General features: G+C 45.6%; 1 pseudogene; it reads left to right on the forward strand.

Annotated features, from left to right (window-relative positions):
* The first annotated feature begins 781 nt into the window (after positions 1-781).
* On the forward strand, positions 782-15,937 carry LOC123497260 (putative disease resistance RPP13-like protein 1; annotated as a pseudogene).
* Positions 15,938-22,327: the final 6,390 nt, after the last annotated feature.

Consider the following 22,327-nt stretch of genomic DNA (forward strand, 5'->3'; position numbering starts at 1 on the left):
TACCTTGGGAAGAGACCATCCATCAGACAACAAATGGTATAGTGCACACTCTACATAACATAGAAAAAGGGCCGAACGTGTTGTATATTGACACTGTGTCTGACTCTTGTCCATGTATGCCCGGGCATGGAGTTGTCCATAACCAATGCTATATAAGGAGCAACAAGGGCACCGTAGAGGGGGGCAGTCTCCCTCGCCTTACAAAGAGCCCATACCGCGTAGATGATTTTCATTGTTTATCGCCGAGATCACCACCGTCATCATAAACTCATTGAGTTCCTCAAACTAGTCGAGTTCTTTCCTCGGCACAGTAATCCTCTATATTCTCTACACATAAAGAAAAGAGCAACACGTTAAGTATATCTTGGGCATGAAACTAGGCGTATTGTGCCCTTTTTGTGTTTTGTGTTCAAGACACCTGATCTCCTGACGCGACGACCCCTCGACTATAAGTTCCACTAACTCCCTCCAGTTTCGCCATTATGATCAATGTAAAACCCTCACTAGAAATGTCTAGAAAAGATAAATTAATATCTAATACTTACGTCACACTAAAGATGGTGCATGTTCCCCTCGCATGCTAGCAAGAGTGTGCAAAACCGAACCAAAACACTTAAAACCAAACCTAACCATTTTTTTTGTTTTTTCAGGTTTCAGTTTCAGTTTTGCAATATGAAAACCATTTGCATTTCAGTATTTTCAGTTAGAAACCAAAAATCATTTGGTTAAACCGAATTAAGCAAAATTAAGGTTTTTTGGTTTCAAAAGCGTAATGGGTTGCTATAGCACAGTACTGTCTAGCTCATTTAGTGCTTCAGACGTGAATGTCCCTTCTTTATCCTTTTCTAATTGGTTTTTTCCTCATTATGATATATATCATCTATTTACATGTGGAAAAGTTATGCGTTGGCTTAAAAATTCGCTTCAATTTTGGTTAATTTGGTTATTACCGAAATCAAACTGAAGTTAAATGGTTATTACCGAAAACCGAAATGTATCTATAATTCTATACATAAAATCATATAAGCCGAAGTATAAAACCTCTATGAACCATAAACCGAACCGGATCAAACCGAATGCACACCCTGACATGCTAGTATTGCTAAAAATTTGAGAAAGTAGGGATGCTAATGTTGCATCACATAATTATTCAAAGTTTACTTGTTAGTTGTTGATGTCGATCGTGTGGACCGACATGTTGCCCTCGGTTCATTGTAAGTTTGTAACCCCCTCCGAGGTCTCCAGTTTTCTGTAGGAATAAAAAAAACAAGCAAAAATCAAAGAAAGGCAAAAGGAAAAAAAAATGTTGCATGAAGTGGGCTACTGGCATATTTGGGCCTTTCACTGGGCATCAGGTCCCAGACCCAAGCTGACCCCGTCTCTGCCCACTCCTCCTCAGCGGCGACAAGGTGACACAACCAATCAAGGCCGGCCGCCGCCATGGCTTCGCCGGAGACCAGTAGCCGGCGGCGGCAGCTAGGACCTCCACCTCCTTCCGCTGTCTCTCGCCGCAGGCGGTTCGACTCCGTAAGTGGCACGCATCTCCCTCCAAGCCCCTTTCTCCCCTTCTCGGCCGGTCCTGTCCTGTCATCCCGTGGACACAAATGCGTTGCTGGATGCGTTCGCGCGTAGGCGAGGAGGCTGTCGTAGATTACTCCCCCTGCAACATTTGGGAAGAAACATTTGTGAAAGGCGAGGTGGCTGTTGTAGATTAACCCTACTGTTCTGAACTTCTGGTTGTGATGTTTCACCCAGTCAAATCTCACAAGTACGCCTCTCTGCTCAAAACGCTAGATACTCGAGTCGAGCCGCAAGCAACAACGCAAACATCTCGATCAAATTATGGCCGCTTCACCTCACCTTCTTATCTCACACTGTTTTTTAGGAGTACTAGTTACTACTGCAAATGCAAGTACCTCTGAAGACTACAAGATTTGTGTGTCATTTGCAGGTGGCTTTGTGCTCTGCGGAACAGCAAGAGCCAAGAGGTAAACCAGAAAAGTGGGAAAGGGATAAGGAAACCATCTCAGCGAGAAAAGCCAATGCCTTATTCGGTAACCTTTGATCAGCTCGCCGCTGCCGGTGCCCGATACCTTGCCTACTAATTCCTTTCCTTGTTGTTCACCAAAGGGCCTGCTTTGGGAGGACAGCAAGCATATGTATACATGCCTTGCTTCACCCCAGAAAAACAGAATGCGTGTGCCCTGAGATGCCTTGCCTCCTTCTTGATCATTGCTAGTTTGTTTGCACCAACATAGGTCCAGCAGGGCAAAGTATCATCTCACTGATGCCAATACCACGTAATGGATGACCCCATTCATAGTTTCTGCTTGCAACGGCCTGCATCACCGGGTCTATAAATACCTCCCTATCCTCTTCACCCAAACATCGACAACACCTGCGCCTGCAATCATCTGGCTGGTCTTGTGTTTCACCAATCTCTGCCTCCCTGCTCTCTCGCTCGCAACTGCAATCATCTGCTATTGTTCTGCTAATCTCCTTCTGTACGTACGCCGATATCCTACCCTGTCAACAATGTTATCATCGCTATTGCTAGCTAGTGGGTAACTGCAAAGAAATGAATTACTCCTCCTGCATGCAGCGCCCTTGATTTCAGCATGGAGGTGGCCGCAGGCGCGGCACGATGGGTGGTGGGCAAGGCGCTGGGCCCTGTCGCCGATGGCTTGCTGGAGGCATGGGCTGCGAGCAAGGAGCTAGGCCCTAACGTTGACGCGCTAAAGATGGAGCTGCTCTACGTGCAGGGGATGCTCAACAACACCCGCGGCCAAGACATCGACAACCCTGCACTCAACGTGCTACTGCAGAAGCTGCGGGACCTCGCGTACAATGCCGAGGATGTGTTGGACGAGCTCGACTACTTCCGCATCCAGGACCAGCTGGAGGGTACTTACGAGGCTGCCGACGAGCACGCCAAGGGATGCATGTGCAACCTCTACCTCAACGCTCATCACACCGCTAGAGCTGCTGGCAAACTGCTCTGCTTCTGTCCAAGCGAGCAAAGAGAAGAAGATACAAGACAACAAGTACTCTGCTGCGCTTGGCCATGCGCCAAGCATCGGAGTGCACGACGAAACATCTCGTCAGCGCGAGCGCGACACAACCACCAGGCCAACGAAGTGGTCAGCGGATGCATGCGTAAGCTTGCTTCCGTTGCTTGCAACAGCATTCGTCATGTCGGTAAACTACTCCATTGCTCATCCCTCCCAAACCATGATGATGATAGTTCTTTCATGCCAATCAATTGTGGTGCCTGCAAGCACAAGGTATCCCAGAAAAAGCATGTGAAAGAAACTCCAAAACTAGAGTTCGATAGGGTGGATCTGTCTACAAGAATGAGGCTTATAGCAGAGCAACTGCAGCCCGTGTGTGCAAAGGTTGCAACCATTCTTAATCTAGAGTTGTTGGGTTCTAGCCCTACTACTTCCTCAAGAATTGCCAAGAGTCCTCCCACCACTACCTCCGACATTATAGAATCAACATTGTACGGGAGGGACGCTGTAAAGAAGAGAATCATAGATAGTATCACTCATGACAAATATAGTGCAAAGGACCTAACCGTCTTGCCAATTGTTGGTCCGGGTGGCATGGGGAAGACAACTCTCGTACAACACATATATCACAGCCAAGAAGTGCAAAAACATTTTCAGGTCAAGGTATGGACATGTGTGTCTCAGAATTTCACTGTTAGTAAGCTACTTGAAGAGATTGAAAATGCTATACCTAGTGTGAAAGATGAAAAAAAGGGTAGAACAGGAGACTTGATTGAACAAAGATTATTTTCTAAAAGGTTTTTGTTTGTATTAGATGATATTTGGAAGTGTGATCCTGAGGACTGGAAAAGGCTTTTAGTACCACTCACAAAAGGACAAGCAAAGGGTAACATAATTCTAGTTACAACTCGGTTTCCAGCCATAGCAGAAATGGTTAAAACAACAGATAGTTCTGTAGATCTTGAGGGCATACAACACGGAGAGTTTAGGAAAAAATTTCGAGCATGCATATTTGGCGATGAGAAATCACAAAAAGATCATGATGGATTACTTGAGATTGGAGATAAGATAGCAGAAAAGCTAAAGGGGTCCCCTCTTGGAGCAAAAACTGTAGGTAGATTATTGAGGAACCACCTTGATGCACATCATTGGACAAGAGTCCTAGAAAGTAGAGAATGGGAAATGCAGACCGGTGAGCGTGACATTATGCCTGCACTTAAACTTAGCTATGATTATCTGCCTTATCATCTGCAGCAATGTTTTTCTTGTTGTGCTTTGTTTCCTGAAGATTACAAGTTTAGCAATGAAGAACTTATCCATTTCTGGATAGGACTAGATATTTTACATCCTGATGGTCGAAATAAAACAGTGGAAGATGTGGGTTTGGACAATTTAAATGATTTGGTGAACAGTGGTTTTTTCAAAAAAGATGAAACTGACGGGCATCCATATTATATCATCCATGACCTGTTGCATGATTTAGCTTTGAAGGTTGCATCTCATGAATATCTTAGTTTGCATAACTCTAATATGAGATCAGTAGAAATTCAGCCATCTATACGTCACCTGTCAATCATAATAGACGGGCCCTATGATATTAATGGAATAACTGATGAAAACTTTAAGAGTGAGTTGAGGAAACTTAAGACAAAATTGAAGGTTGAAAACTTGCAAACATTAATTATATTTGGAGGAAGAGATGAAAGCTTTGTCAACATATTGGGTGATTTGTTCATGGAAGCAAATGCTATCCGTGTTCTTTGCTTGCCCACATTATCATATCCCCTAGAATCCATGTTGCGTAACTTTTCGTCACTTCTCCACCTACGATACCTAAAACTAGGGACTAAAATAAGCCAGATGCATTTACCAACAACCTTATCTAGATTTTATCATTTGAAGATTTTAGATCTACAAAAATGGGGTGGTTCATTTCTTTTACCTACCAACATGAGTAACCTTGCAAAATTGTGCCATTTTCTTGCCCAATGTAACGAGCTTCATTCGGGTATTCATAATGTGGGGAAACTAAAACTCTTACATGAGCTAAAGGCTTTTGTAGTCTATAAGGAATTTGAAGGGTTTGAACTATATCAACTAGAGCATTTAATCGAGCTAAGGGAAGTCGGCATTTATAACCTTGAGAAGGTACCATAGATTAAAATAGCCCGCGAAATAGCCGCGATAGCTGCGCTATAGCTGCCCGGGAGCCTCGCCGCTAAGCTATGGCTGCTGCCGCGAAATCCTCTACATATCCTCTAAATAGCTAAAAAATCAGCAAAACCCTCCAAAATCATCTCTCCCACCAGAATTTTTTTCGCTATTTGCCGCGATTGCCCGCTATGGCAGCCGCAATAGCTGCTGGGAGAGGCCGCCGCGAAATCGTTTCTCCCGCGATCTTAATCTATGGAAGGTACACAGAAAAGAAGAAGCGGTTGAAGCAAAACTGATACACAAACACTACTTGCACAAATTAGCACTAAATTGGGATAGCGAGCGACCTAATACCGAGCCTGGTGTGGAAGTAGTTCTTGAGAGCCTTCTGTTGAGGAACTTAGCAGAAATTCAAAATTCTCCTACGTGTCACCAAGATCAATCTAGGAGATGCTAGCAACGAGAGGGGAGGAGTGCATCTACATACCCTTGTAGATCGCGAGCGGAAGCGTTCAAGAGAACGGGGTTGATGGAGTCGTACTCGTCGTGATCCAAATCACCGATGATCCTAGCGCCGAACGGACGGCACCTCCGCGTTCAACACACGTACGGAGCGGGGACGTCTCCTCCTTCTTGATCCAGCAAGGGGGAGGAGAAGTTGATGGAGATCCAGCAGCACGACGGCGTGGTGGTGGAAGTAGCGGGATCCCGGCAGGGCTTCGCCAAGCGCAAGCGGGGAGGAAGAGGTGTCACGGGAGGGAGGGAGGCGCCAGGGCTTGGGGTGCTGCTCCCATGCGCCTCCCCACTATATATAGGGGTGGAGGTGGCTGGTTTCTTGCCCTCCAAGTCCATTGGGGCGTTGGCAAAGGTGGGGGAAAGAAATCCCATCATTTCCCTTCCCCACCGATTGTTATCCCCCTTTTTTAGGGATCTTGATCTTATCCCTTCGGGATATGATCTTATTCCTTCTAAGGTGGGATCTTGCTGCGCCTTGACCAGGGGTGTGGGGCCTTGCCCCCACTACCCACGTTCATGTGGGTCCCCCCATGCAGGTGGGCCCCACTTCAGAACCTTCTAGAACCTTCCCGGTACAATACCGAAAAATCCCGAACATTTTCCGGTGGCCAAAATAGGACTTCCCATATATAAATCTTTACCTCCGGACCATTCCGGAACTCCTCGTGACGTCCGGGATCTCATCCGGGACTCCGAACAACTTTCGGTTAACCGCATACTAATATCTCTACAACTCTAGCGTCACCGAACCTTAAGTGTGTAGACCCTACGGGTTCGGGAGACATGCAGACATGACCGAGACGACTCTCCGGTCAATAACCAACAGCGGGATCTGGATACCCATGTTGGCTCCCACATGTTCCACGATGATCTCATCGGATGAACCACGATGTCGAGGATTCAATCAATCCCGTATACAATTCCCTTTGTCAATCGGTACGTTACTTGCCCGAGATTCGATCGTCGGTATCCCAATACCTTGTTCAATCTCGTTACCGGCAAGTCACTTTACTCGTACCGTAATGCATGATCCCGTGACCAAACACTTGGTCACATTGAGCTCATTATGATGATGCATTACCGAGTGGGCCCAGAGATACCTCTCCGTCATACGGAGTGACAAATCCCAGTCTCGATTCGTGCCAACCCAACAGACACTTTCGGAGATACCTGTAGTGCACCTTTATAGCCACCCAGTTACGTTGTGACGTTTGGTACACCCAAAGCATTCCTACGGTATCCGGGAGTTGCACAATCTCATGGTCTAAGGAAATGATACTTGACATTAGAAAAGCTCTAGCAAACGAACTACACGATCTTGTGCTATGCTTAGGATTGGGTCTTGTCCATCACATCATTCTCCTAATGATGTGATCCCGTTATCAATGACATCCAATGTCCATGGTCAGGAAACCATAACCATCTATTGATCAACGAGCTAGTCAACTAGAGGCTTACTAGGGACATGTTGTGGTCTATGTATTCACACATGTATTACGGTTTCCAGTTAATACAATTATAGCATGAACAACAGACAATTATCATGAACAAGGAAATACAATAATAACCATTTTTATTGCCTCTAGGGCATATTTCCAACAGTCTCCCACTTGCACTGGAGTCAATAATCTAGTTCACATCACCATGTGATTAACACTCAAAGTTCACTAGAGTCAATAATCTAGTCCACATCACCATGTGATTAACACTCAATGAGTTCTAGGGTTTGACATGTTATGCTTACGAGAGAGGTTTTAGTCAACGGGTCTGCAACATTCAGATCCGTGTGTGCTTTACAAATCTCTATGTCATCTTGTAGATGTAGCTACCATGTGCTACTTGGAGCTATTCCAAATAACTGCTCTACTATACAAATCCGGTTTACTACTCAGAGTCATCCGGATTAGTGTCAAAGTTTGCATCGACGCAACCCTTTACGACGAACTGTTTTACCACCTCCATAATCGAGAAAATTCCTTAGTCCACTAGATACTAAGGATAAGTTCGACCGCTGTCATGTGATCCATTCCTGGATCACTCTTGTACCCCTTGACTGACTCATGGCAAGGTAGACTTCAGGTGCGGTACACTGCATAGCATACTGTAGAGCCTACGTCTAAAGCATAGGGGACGACCTTCGTCCTTTCTCTCTCTTCTGCCGTGGTCAGGTCTTGAGTCTTACTCAATACTCACACCTTGTAACACACCCAAGAACTCCTTCTTTGCTGATCTATTTTGAACTCCTTCAAAATCCTGTCACGGTATGTATTCATTTGAAAGTACTATTAAGCGTTTTTTATCTATCCTTATAGATCTTGATGCTCAATGTTCAAGTAGCTTAATCCAGGTTTTCCATTGAAAAACACCTTTCAAATAACCCTGGATGCTTTTCAGAAATTCTACATCATTTCTGATCAACAATATGTTAACAACATATACTCATCAAAAATTCTATAGTGCTCCCACTCACTTCTTTGGAAATACAAGTTTCTCATGAACCTTGTATAAACCCAAAATCTTTGATCATCTCATCAAAGCGTTCATTCCAACTCCGAGATGTTTACTCCAATCCTTAGAAGGATTGCTGGAGCTTTGCATACTTGTTAGCATCTTTCAGGATTGACAAAACCTTTTGGTTGTATCACATACAACCTTTCCTCAAGAAAATCGTCGAGGAAACAATGTTTTGACATCCTATCTGCAAGATTTCATAAATAATGCAGTAACTGCTAATATAATTCTAACAGACTCTTAGCATCGCTACGAGTGAGAAAGTCTCATCGTAGTCAACTCCTTGAACTTGCCGGAAAACATCTTAACGACAAGTCGAGCTTTCTTAATGGTGACACTTACCATCATTGTCTGTCTTCCCTTTAAAATCCATCTGTACCCAACAGCCTTACGACAATCAAGTAGTTCTTTCAAAGTCTATACTTTGTTTTCATACATGGATCCTCTCGGATTTTATGGCCTCAAGCCATTCGTCAGAATCCGGGCCCACCATCGCTTCTCCATAGCTCGTAGGTTCATTGTTGTCTAGCAACATGACTTCCAAGACAGGATTACGTACCACTCTGAAGTAGTACACATCCTTGTCGTCCTATGAGGTTTGGTAGTGACTTGATCTGAAGTTTCATGATCACTATCATAAGCTTCCACTTCAATTGGTGTAGGTGCCACAGGAACAACTTCCTGTGCCCTGCTACACATTAGTTGAAGTGACGGTTCAATGACCTCATCAAGTCTCCACCATCCTCCCACTCAATTCTTTCACGAGAAACTTTTCCTCGAGAAAGGACCCGTTTCTAGAAACAATCACTTTTGCTTCCAGATCTGAAATAGGAGGTATACCCAACTGTTTTGGGTATTCTATGAAGATGCATTTATCCGCTTTGGGTTCGAGCTTATCAGCCTGAAACTTTTTCACATAAGCGTCGCAGCCCCAAACTTTTAAGAGACGACAGCTTAGGTTTCTCTAAACCATAGTTCATACGGTGTCGTCTCAACGGAATTGCGTGGTGCCCTGTTTAAAGTGAATGCGGTTGTCTCTAATGCCTAACCCATAAACGATAGTTGTAGTTCGATAAGAGACATCATGGTATGCACCATATCCAATAGGGTGCAGTTATGATGTTCGGACACACCATCACAATATGGTGTTCCAGGCGGTATTAGTCGTGAAACAATTTCCACAAGTTCTTAATTGTGTGCCAAACTCGTAACTCAGATATTCATCTCTATGATCATATCACAGACATTTTATCCTCTTGTCACGACGATCTTCAACTTCACTCTGAAATTACTTGAACCTTTCAATAATTCAGACTTGTGTTTCATCAAGTAAATATTCTCAGCATCTACTCAAATCATCTGTGAAGTAAGAACATAACGATATCCATTGCGTGCCTCAGCACTCATTGGACTGCACACATCAAATGTATTACTTCCAACAAGTTGCTCTCTTGTTCCATCTTACTGAAAACGAGGCCTTTCAGTTATCTTGCCCATGTGGTATGATTTGCATGTCTCAAGTGATTCAAAATCAAGTGAGTCCAAATGATCCATCTGTATGGACTTTCTTCATGCATATATACTAATAGACATGGTTCGCATGACTCAATCTTTTCAAAAACGAGTGAGTCCAAAGATCCATCAACATGGAGCTTCTTCATTATTCTCCTTTAATGAATAACCGTATTGCGATAAACATAATCCAATCATGTCTATGCTCAACGCAAACACCAAATAATTATTATTAAGGTTAACCCCAATCTCGATGGGAGCATGCGATGCTTGATCACATCAACCTTGGAAACACTTCCAACACATATCGTCATCTCACCTTTAGCTAGTCTCCGTTTATTCCGCAGCTTTTATTTCGAGTTACTAACACTTAACAACCGAACCGGTATCTAATACCCTGGTGCTACTAGGAGTACTAGTAAAGTACACATTAATATAATGTATATCCAATATACTTCTGTCGACCTTGCCAGCCTTCTCATCTACGAAGTATCTAGGGTAGTTCTGCTTCAGTGACCGTTCCCCTCATTTCAGAAGCACTTAGTCTCGGGTTTGGGTTCAACCTTGGGTTTCTTCACTAGAGCAGCAACTGATTTGCCGTTTCATGAAGTATCCCTTCTTGCCCTTGCCCTTCTAGAAACTAGTGGTTTTACTAACCATCAACAATTGATGCTCCTTCTTGATTTCTACTTTCGCGGTGTCAAACATCGCGAGTTGCTCAAGGATCATCATGTCTATCCCTGATATGTTATAGTTCATCACGAAGCTCTAATAGCTTGGTGGCAGTGACTATGGAGAACCATCACTATCTCATCTGGAAGATTAACTCCCACTCGATTCAAGTGATTGTAGTACTCAGACAATCTAAGCACATGCTCAACGATTGAGCTTTTCTCCCTTAGTTTGCAGGCTTAAGAAACTTGTCAGAGGTCTCATACCTCTTGACGTGGTCATTAGTCTGAAATCCCAATTTCAGTCTTTGGAACATCTCATATGTTCTGCGACGTTTCAAAACCGTCTTTGGTGCCACAATTTTAAACCGTTAGCATCACACACTGAACTATCACGTAGTCATCAAAACGTGTATGTCAGATGTTTCGTAACATCTACAGACGACGCTCAAGGTTCAGCACACCGAGCGGTGCATTAAGAACATAAGCCTTCTGTGCAGCAATGCGGACAATCCTCAGTTTACGGACCCAGTTCGCATAATTGCTACTATCAACTTTCAACTAAAATTTCTCTAGGAACATATCTTAGTAGAACTAAAGCGTAAGCTACGACATTATTTGCAAAGACCTTTTGACTATGTTCATGATAATTAAGTTCATCTGATTATTTAATGAACTCCCACTTAGATAGACATCCCTCTAGTCATCTAAGTGATACATGATCCGAATCGACTAGGCCGTGTCCGATCATCACGTGAGACGGACTAGTCATCATCGGTGAACATCTCCATGTTGATCGTATCTACTATACGACTCATGTTCGACCTTTCGGTCTCTTGTGTTCCGAGGCCATGTCTGTACATGCTAGGCTCGTCAAGTCAACCTAAGTGTTTTGCTTGTGTTCCGAGGCCATGTTTGTACATGCTAGGCTCGTCAACACCCGTTGTATGCGAACGTTAGAACCTATCACACCCGATCATCACGTGGTGCTTCGAAACAACGAACCTTCGCAACGGTGCACAGTTAGGGGGAACACATCTCTTGAAATTTTAGTGAGGGATCATCTTATTTATGCTACCGTCGTTCTACGCAAATAAGATGTAAACATGACAAACATCACATGCAAATCATAAAGTGACATGATATGGCCAATATCATCTTGCGCCTTTTGATCTCCATCTTCGAGGCGCGGCATGATCACCTTCGTCACCGGCATGACACCATGATCTCCATCATCATGATCTCCATCATCGTGTCTTCATGAAGTTGTCTCGCCAACTATTACTTCTACTACTATGGCTAACAGTTAGCAATAAAGTAAAGTAATTACATGGCGTTTTTCATTGACACGCAGGTCATACAATAAATTAAGACAACTCCTATGGCTCCTGCCGGTTGTCATACTCATCGACATGCAAGTCGTGATTCCTATTACAAGAACATGATCAATCTCATACATCACATATATCATTCATCACATCCTTTTGGCCATATCACATCACATAGCATACCCTGCAAAAACAAGTTAGACGTCCTCTAATTGTTGTTGCATGTTTTACGTGGCTGCTATGGGTTTCTAGCAAGAACGTTTCTTACCTACGCAAAAGCCACAACGGTGATATGCCAATTGCTATTTACCCTTCATAAGGACCCTTTTCATCGAATCCGATCCGACTAAAGTGGGAGAGACAGACACCCGCTAGCCACCTTATGCATCAAGTGCATGTCAGTCGGTGGAACCTGTCTCACGTAAGAGTACGTGTAAGGTCGGTCCGGGCCGCTTCATCCCACAATGCCGCCGAATCAAGATAAGACTAGTAACGATAAGCAAATTGAACAAATCATCGCCCACAACTACTTTGTGTTCCACTCGTGCATAGAATCTACGCATAGACCTGGCTCTGATACCACTGTTGGGGAACTTAGCAGAAATTCAAAATTTTCCTACGTGTCACCAAGATCAATCTAGGAGATGCTAGAAACGAGAGGGGAGGAGTGCATCTACATACCCTTGTAGATCGCGAGCGGAAGCGTTCAAGAGAACGGGGTTGATGGAGTCGTACTCGTCGTGATCCAAATCACCGATGATCCTAGCGCCGAACGGACGGCACCTCCGCGTTCAACACACGTACGGAGCGGGGACGTCTCCTCCTTCTTGATCCAGCAAGGGGGAGGAGAAGTTGATGGAGATCCAGCAGCACGACGGCGTGGTGGTGGAAGTAGCGGGATCCCGGCAGGGCTTCGCCAAGCGCAAGCGGGGAGGAAGAGGTGTCACGGGAGGGAGGGAGGCGCCAGGGCTTGGGGTGCTGCTCCCATGCGCCTCCCCACTATATATAGGGGTGGAGGTGGCTGGTTTCTTGCCCTCCAAGTCCATTGGGGCGTTGGCAAAGGTGGGGGAAAGAAATCCCATCATTTCCCTTCCCCACCGATTGTTATCCCCCTTTTTTAGGGATCTTGATCTTATCCCTTCGGGATATGATCTTATTCCTTCTAAGGTGGGATCTTGCTGCGCCTTGACCAGGGGTGTGGGGCCTTGCCCCCACTACCCACGTTCATGTGGGTCCCCCCATGCAGGTGGGCCCCACTTCAGAACCTTCTAGAACCTTCCCGGTACAATACCGAAAAATCCCGAACATTTTCCGGTGGCCAAAATAGGACTTCCCATATATAAATCTTTACCTCCGGACCATTCCGGAACTCCTCGTGACGTCCGGGATCTCATCCGGGACTCCGAACAACTTTCGGTTAACCGCATACTAATATCTCTACAACTCTAGCGTCACCGAACCTTAAGTGTGTAGACCCTACGGGTTCGGGAGACATGCAGACATGACCGAGACGACTCTCCGGTCAATAACCAACAGCGGGATCTGGATACCCATGTTGGCTCCCACATGTTCCACGATGATCTCATCGGATGAACCACGATGTCGAGGATTCAATCAATCCCGTATACAATTCCCTTTGTCAATCGGTACGTTACTTGCCCGAGATTCGATCGTCGGTATCCCAATACCTTGTTCAATCTCGTTACCGGCAAGTCACTTTACTCGTACCGTAATGCATGATCCCGTGACCAAACACTTGGTCACATTGAGCTCATTATGATGATGCATTACCGAGTGGGCCCAGAGATACCTCTCCGTCATACGGAGTGACAAATCCCAGTCTCGATTCGTGCCAACCCAACAGACACTTTCGGAGATACCTGTAGTGCACCTTTATAGCCACCCAGTTACGTTGTGACGTTTGGTACACCCAAAGCATTCCTACGGTATCCGGGAGTTGCACAATCTCATGGTCTAAGGAAATGATACTTGACATTAGAAAAGCTCTAGCAAACGAACTACACGATCTTGTGCTATGCTTAGGATTGGGTCTTGTCCATCACATCATTCTCCTAATGATGTGATCCCGTTATCAATGACATCCAATGTCCATGGTCAGGAAACCATAACCATCTATTGATCAACGAGCTAGTCAACTAGAGGCTTACTAGGGACATGTTGTGGTCTATGTATTCACACATGTATTACGGTTTCCAGTTAATACAATTATAGCATGAACAACAGACAATTATCATGAACAAGGAAATACAATAATAACCATTTTATTATTGCCTCTAGGGCATATTTCCAACACCTTCAACCACATAGAAACCTTCAGGAGCTGAGCATTACAGGACACCGAGGTCCTTCTTGTCCAACATGGCTGAGTGATAAGCTCGTTGTTCAAGCTCTACAGTTTCTTCATCTCTTTCGTGTTTCTTGGGATGTCTTTCCTTCTTTTGGGAAGATGGGGGATCTCCACGAACTAACACTCGATCATATTTCCACAATAAAGGAGTTTGGTCTAGAGCAAAGCTTTTGCAAGTTAGTAAAGAAGATTACACTCACCGGCTTAGAAAATTTTGAAGAATGGGTACCACAACCCACTCATTTCTTCCCTCATTTGCATGTACTAATTATCACAGATTGCCCTAAACTCTCAGAGTTGCCATTTTCAAGCCACATTGTTTACCCACTGGAACAAGACTGGAACATAGATTGGTTTCCCAAACTACAAGAGCTTAAGATAGAAAAGTGCCCTGAAGTGTTGCTACTGCCTCCTATTCCTTGGACCCAATCTTTGTGCTCTGTCAAGATAAGTGATGTGGGATCAAAACTAGTGAAGAAGTTGGTCTACTCAAAATCATCTTCTGGAGTAGCATTGGAAGTTAATGCAAAGGATGGTTTGGATAACTTAGATCAGCTGTTACTATTTAGTCAACTAACAGAACTTCAGGAGTTGAAGATAAAAAATTGCCCACCTTTGGAGCTGAAGTATTTTCTAATGCTAACCTCATTGAAGGAATTGTGGGCATTGTCTTCAAATCTTGGGGTGGTGGCATCAGAAGTTCAGAGTTGTGCCGCATGGCAGCATCCTGTTGAGGTCATTAAAATTTGGTCATCTGATTCTAGTGTAAAGGAATTGACACAGTTCTTGTCTCACCTCCCAAAGCTATCCAAATTGAAAGTATTTAGTTGTCAAAACATAACACAGTTTGCTGTGGGGGTGGATTTGCAGCAAACAACATCACCAGTAGTATCATGGTCAATCTTTTTGGATTATTTTTCCCCTTTTTTGAGAAAGTGCAAAAGCTTTGTGTCTCGTTGTATTGAAAAGGCAGGAAGGTCAACCTCTTTATATGTTACAATGGATGATACAAATGCAGAAGATGAGCAGCAGCAAATAGCAGACATGGAGGAGGCAAACACGGTGGATGATGATGGGCTGTTGCTCCTCCCTGCACATCTCTCCAACTCTCTGCAGGCATTGGACATCGACAATCGTGGTCTGGTAGTTCATTCCCTCAATGCCCTCCAAGCCCTAACTACCCTTGTGTTAGAAGGTTGCTCTTTTGGCCACCCTTTCCCGTCCTCCTTGGTAGACCTGAAACTTTGGTTCATGAAGGGTATGCAGACGATGGAGGCCTTTTCAAACCTCACCTCTCTCACCCGATTAGAAATATATCGTTGCGGAGAGGATTTAAGATACGAGGGCCTGTTGCCTCTCCTTACTCGGGGCCACCTCAACAAGTTAGATGTCCGAAAAAGCCTCAATTTCTTTGGTGGATGGGATCCCATGCAGGGGATGCAGGACGAGCAAGATAAGAGGACAGAATCCAAACTGAAGTATCTCGAGACAGATGACATGGAGGGCTTCCTCGGTGCGCCCACCCTCTGTAGCCTCCTTTCTTCCTCCCTCACTGACTTGTGCTTTAATGGGAGCGATGAGACCGGACGCTTAACAAAGGAGCAGGAGGAGGCCTTTCAACGCCTCACCTCGCTCCAGCGACTCGAGTTTTGGTATTGCAACAAGCTGGAACACCTCCCTGCAGGGCTAAACAAGCGGACCAACCTCAAGAGATTACAGATCTGGAAGTGTCCAGCCCTCCGGTCGCTGCCCAAGGGTGGCCTCCCGAGTTCACTGTGAGTATTAGATGTCAACGGGTGCGGCAACGAGGAGCTAACAAAGCAATGCAGGCGGTTAATGGGAACCATCCCGGAAATCATACTGTAGGCTAATCCAAGGTAACAGACACTTTCTTGCTCGTACTTATTCCCGATTTCCATATTATAATCATTGTCATTACTTTTTCCTGATCCCACAGACGCCTACTCATTTTTTGTTTCGGTTTGGTCTACCTCTTATTCTAAACATTGTTTGTTTCCATCAACCATGCAGCTGGTCTCTCTGTTGGAGGTTGTGCATTCCTCTACCCTTGTGGAATTCTCTCCATACATGGACAGTGGCGCATGAGTGTCCCGTGTGGTATTTTCTTCATGTACATAATATGGTAAGTACCTGCAAATTGTCTGAAAAGTATCTGCTTACAGTTATCTGTCTGATAAAAATTGCTCCCAGTTCTATTACATTAAAGCACTGTTCTTGAGCGCATGGTTTTTATTAATATACGAGTATGTGACTAACAATTGGAGGGCATCTCTATTCAACTGGAAGATTATTACCATTATGCTTATGTAAATTGGTCAGTACACCAAATACCGAGAGTGTGTTTCTAGCAGAATAATACACAAAAGTGAGATCTTTTTTTCTTTCTGTGCAAGTGTATCTCTTTGTATCTGTACTACTCCCGGCTCAAGCTTAATCTCTAGGAGAATATAGTGGAAGCTGCGCATACATGCATAAGTCATCAATTACATTACCATAACCTGGACTAATAAGGGAAACCGAATATGCACAAGACAGTAACACTCACTTGAAGTTGTAAGGAAAGAGTATTATATCTTTGTTTTGATTTAATACCAACGATTGTAGCAAGTTGGCCTTGGCTTCTTTGAGATATTTTTCAACTGTATATGCATCTATGAGATTTGTGTTAATGAACCCAATATCACCGATTTGTCTTTTCTTCAATTCGGCGATTTTCAATCTGCATAATATAGTGAGGATAAGTATAAATACATGCAATGAAAGAGCTGACCTATATAGAGACTTAATGACAGAAGTAGTACTACTTACAGACAGTAGCAAGTGATCGTTGTTTTATCGAGGGACTTTTGATTGTAAAACTGGAAGAAATCCTCAAATGGAACATTCAGCAGTTCAATTCCAACGAGGTCATGCTCCGGTTTAACTCTCAGCGTCAAAGTACTCATCCCATCAGACTCTCTGCAGGTTTTCATGTACCAATCATGTAGTCTTCGCATCATCGTGCTTAGAGATCTGACATCTTTGACGAGAGGCTTCCCGTAATGGTATTTGTGTTCGTCCACCTCCATGATTTCATAATGTACATCGTCGGGCAGGTAATCTCCAAGATTGCTATAACCGGGCACCATACCCGGATCATTAGCGATGATGTCTTTTGACACCTTGAGCGGGGGGCATAATTGGTTCGCTTGTTCGCCGAGCTGGGCAATTTTTTTCCCAGCTCGTCGTTCTTTCATCCTTTTATCACTGACAGTACTTCCCGACCGCTCCGCTTCGGCATATGCCTTTCCAAGAACGCGCTCATAGTTGCCTCTCGGTGGAGACTTTGGTGGTTTTGTAAGGGCAGCCAGAGTGCGCTTTGCTTTCACCGGATCTACCTTCTCCTCCGGAGGTGGATGTTTCTTTGCTTTGACGCCTTCAAAGAAGTTCTTCACTTCGGCTCGCACGATCTTCGCGTTCTCCTCCTCGGTCCTCTCATATGGTAACTTCTCCGGAGTCTTCAGAGAAGGACCGAATCTGTATTGCCTCCCGCCTCTGGCAGCTGTACTGCTAGACGCCGGCAGAGCAGACGGAGCGGCTGCGGCTGTCTTCTTTCCTTACTTACGAGGCGGAGGAGAAGGACTACGACGCGCCGGAGCAGCCGCAGCGGCGGCGGGTCTCTTCCGCCCTTGCTAACGAGGCGGAGAAGGAGGAGGCTGGCTGCTCTGGCGCGCCGGCGCTGGCGGAGAAGGAGGCGGAGTGCCGCCACGCGCCGGAGAAGGAGGCTGAGTGCCCTGATTACTCGCCGGAGGAGGAGGCGGAGGAGGAGGCGGAGTGCCCTTACTCGCCGGAGCCGTCCAGTTCGGAAGCTTGATGAGCTCCTTCCGCCATAGGCATGGAGTCTTCAGAGCTAAACCCAGCCGAGTCTCCCCTTCACCGGTAGGGTGGTCAAGCTGGAGGTCCTCAAATCCCTCCGTTATTTCATCCACCATCACCCTAGCATATCCTTCTGGAATCGGCCGGCAGTGGTAGGTTGCGCCGGGTTCAGTAGGTAAAACAGAGCCAACAGCCGCCTTGACTTTCAAGTTCTGCCATTCCGCCATAAGGTGGCAATGTTGAGACTCCGTGATAGCATCCACGGGGTAGCTAGGAGTAGCCGCATGCTCCAGCTGAGGCAGCTCGGTGGAAGCCACACTGCTTCTACGCTGAGATGGCGGTGTAGCTTCGGGGGCAGTTTCGGCATCTCTGTTGCCGTCTAGTTCCTCTAGCACTTGAACCCTTTCGTGCAGACGCTGAATTTGGATCTGCTCCACTTTTTTCCTCCTCTCCTGGGTTTTGTAACCGCCCGCGTCCGAAAAACCAGCCTTTCACGGAACGGAGCCTGGCGTGCCTCGTGTCCGTCCAGGGTGCTCAGGATTCCCGAGGGCCATTGTGAGCTCGTCGTTCTCTCTGTCTGGAACGAACGTCCCTTGCTGTGCTGCATCGATATAGTGCTTAAGCTTCTTGATGGGTATTGCAAGTTGCTCGTCCGTCCAACGACACCTCCCTGATACAGGGTCCAAGGTTCCGCCAGCCCCGAAGAACCAAGTCCGGCAACGGTCTGGCCAGTTCATTTTCTCTGGTTCGATCCCTTTATCAAGCAAATCCCTCTCAGACTTGGCCCACTTAGGCCGGGCTTTGAGGTAGCCACCTGACCCCGTGCGATGGTGAAGCTTCTTCTTCGCAGCATTCTTCTTGTTTGTCGCTGACATCTTCTTACTCTTTTCCGATGTCTTGTGGGCCACAAATGCGGGCCAGTGATCTCTGATCTTCTCATACCGGCCGATGAATTCTGGTGTCTCTTATTTGTCGACAAACGTTTTCAGCTCATTCTTCCACCTCCTGAATAGGTCTGCCATCTTCTTAAGAGCATGAGACTTGATTAATTGCTCTATAACTGGCTTCTCCGGATCCTCCTCTGGCGGTAGGGTGAAATTTGACTTCAGTTCAGTCCAAAGATCATCTTTCTGCATATCATTGACATAAGACGCCTTAGGGTCTTCCTTCTTAGGCTTATACCATTGGTGGATGCTGATCGGGATCTTGTCCCTAACTAGAACCCCGCACTGAGCAGCAAAAGCATCCTTTGTCCGGAGGGGTTCAATCGGTTGGCCGTCGCGCGCGATTGCTGTGATCTCAAACCTTTCATCCAAGCGCAACTTTCTCTTCGGGCCTCGTCTCTTTACCGCAGTTGTGCTCGATCCGAAGGACTAGAAAAAATAAGAAAGACGAGTGTTAATTAATATGTGTACATACCAAAACAATGAATGCATCAATTAGCTAGTCAGCACAGGCTTAACTAATATATTTACCTGGCCGGACTCTGTTCGGTCACCGGAGCCGTCACCACGGGCTCCTTCTTGCAGCAGCATTGGGTCACCGGAGCCATCATAATCATGTCTTTCCTCCTCCACTCTTCGATCATCGCTGCCTGCTTCTTCACCCTGTTCTTCCAGACCATCATTATCCGACCCTGCATATTATTGAGTTCCCCCCTCCAAGCGTGCCTTTTCCAGTCAGTCTCCCCTCATACCGCGATTTAGGGAGACCTATCTTCTTAAGGCCAGGAATGAAGTCAACACAAAACCCAATGACATCCTCTGTTTGATGGCCCATGGAGATGCTTCCTTCTGGCCTAGCGCGGTTATGGACATATTTCTTTAGGACTCCCATGAACCTCTCAAAGGGGAACATATTGTGTAGAAATACGGGACCCAGAATGACAATCTCGTCGACTAGATGAACTAGGACGTGCGTCATGATATTGAAGAAGGATGGTGGGAACACCAGCTCGAAACTGACAAGACATTGCGCCACATCACTCCTTAGCCTTGGTATGATTTCTGGATCGATCACCTTCTGAGAGATTGCATTGAGGAATGCACATAGCTTCACAATGGCTAATCGGACGTTTTTCGGTAGAAGCCCCCTCAATGCAATCGGAAGCAGTTGCGTCATAATCACGTGACAGTCATGAGACTTTAGGTTCTGAAACTTTTTCTCTGGCATATTTATTATTCCCTTTATATTCGACGAGAAGCCAGTCGGGACCTTCATACTGAGCAGGCATTCAAAGAGGATTTCTTTCTCTTCTTTCGTAAGAGCGTAGCTGGCAGGACCTTCATACTGCTTCGGAGGCATGCCGTCTTTTTCGTGCAAACGTTGTAGGTCCTCCCGTGCCTCAGGTGTATCTTTTGTCTTCCCATACACGCCCAAGAAGCCTAGCAGGTTCACGCAAAGGTTCTTCGTCACGTGCATCACGTCGATTGAAGAGCGGACCTCTAGCTCTTTCCAGTAGGGTAGGTCCCAAAATATAGATTTCTTCTTCCACATGGGTGCGTGTCCCTCAGCGTCATTCGGAACAGCTAGTCCGCCGGGACCCTTTCCAAAGATTACGTGTAAATCATTGACCATAGCAAGTACGTGATCACCGGTACGCATGGCGGGCTTCTTCCGGTGATCTGCCTCGCCTTTGAAATGCTTGCCTTTCTTTCGACATTGATGGTTGGTCGGAAGAAATCGATGATGGCCCAGGTACACATTCTTCCTGCTTTTGTCCAGGTATATACTTTCAGTGTCATCTAAACAGTGCGTGCATGCGTGGTATCCCTTGTTTGTCTATCCTGAAAGGTTACTGAGAGCGGGCCAATCGTTGATGGTTACAAACAGCAACGCGTGCAGGTTAAATTCCTCCTGTTTGTGCTCATCCCACGTACGTACACCGTTTCCATTCCACAGCTGTAAAAGTTCTTCAACTAATGGCCTTAGGTACACATCAATGTCGTTGCCGGGTTGCTTAGGGCCTTGGATGAGAACTGGCATCATAATGAACTTCCGCTTCATGCACATCCAAGGAGGAAGGTTATACATACATAGAGTCACGGGCCAGGTGATGTGATTGCTGCTCTGCTCCCCGAAAGGATTAATGCCATGCGCGCTTAAACCAAACCATACATTCCTTGGGTCAGCTGCAAACTCAGCCCAGTACTTTCTCTCGATTTTTCTCCACTGCGACCCGTCTGCGGGTGCTCTCAACTTCCCGTCTTTCTTACGGTCCTCACTGTGCCATCGCATCAACTTGGCATGCTCTTCGTTTCTGAACAGACGTTTCAACCGTGGTATTATAGGAGCATACCACATCACCTTCGCAGGAACCCTCTTCCTGGGGGGCTCGCCGTCAACATCACCATGGTCATCTCGTCTGATCTTTGTACGCACCGCGGTAGAGGATGCAGTCATTAGGGCATGCATGTATCTTCTACACCTCCAATCCTAGAGGGCATACGACCTTCTTTGCTGCGTATGTACTGTCGGGCAATTCGTTATCCTTTGGAAGCTTCTTCTTCAATATTTTCAATAGCTTCTCAAATCCTTTGTCAGGCACAGCATTCTCTGCCTTCCACTGCAGCAATTCCAGTAGGGTACCGAGCTTTGTGTTGCCATCTTCGGAATTGGGGTACAACCCTTTTTTGTGATCCTCTAACATGCGATCGAACTTCAGCTTCTCCTTTTGACTTTCGCATTGCGTCCTTGCATCGACTATGACCCGGCAGAGATCACCATCATCGGGCACTGGTTCCTCTTGATCTTCAGCAGCTTCCCCCCTTGCAGCATCATTGGGCACATCGTCTGGTTCCTCTTGATCTTCAGCAGCTTGCCCCGTTGCAGCATCACCGTATTCAGGGGGCACATAGTTGTCATCATCCTCTTCTTCTTCGCCGTCTTCCATCATAACCCCCATTTCTCCGTGCCTCGTCCAAACATTATAGTGTGGCATGAAACCCTTGTAAAGCAGGTGGGCGTGAAGGATTTTCCGGTCAGAGTAAGACTTCGTATTCCCACATATAGGGCATGGACAACACATAAAACCATTATGCTTGTTTGCCTCAGCCACTTCGAGAAAATCATGCACGCCCTTAATGTACTCGGAGGTGTGTCTGTCACCGTACATCCATTGTCGGTTCATCTGCGTGCATTATATATAATTAAGTGTGTCAAAAACCATTACAGAACATCATGAATAGATAATTAAGTGACCAAATTAATAAAAGTTCATCATCACATTAGAACCAAAGTACATACATAGTTCTCATCTAACAACATATATATAGCTCTCCAGAGCATCTAATTAATTAAACCATACATTGAAACTATGTAAAACATTTCAATGCGAAAACAAATGCGATCATAATCGCAACCAAGGTAACAATTGATCCA

This window comes from Aegilops tauschii, chromosome 2 (assembly GCF_002575655.3).
Source record: "Aegilops tauschii subsp. strangulata cultivar AL8/78 chromosome 2, Aet v6.0, whole genome shotgun sequence".
In the NCBI taxonomy this organism is placed as follows: domain Eukaryota; kingdom Viridiplantae; phylum Streptophyta; class Magnoliopsida; order Poales; family Poaceae; genus Aegilops; species Aegilops tauschii.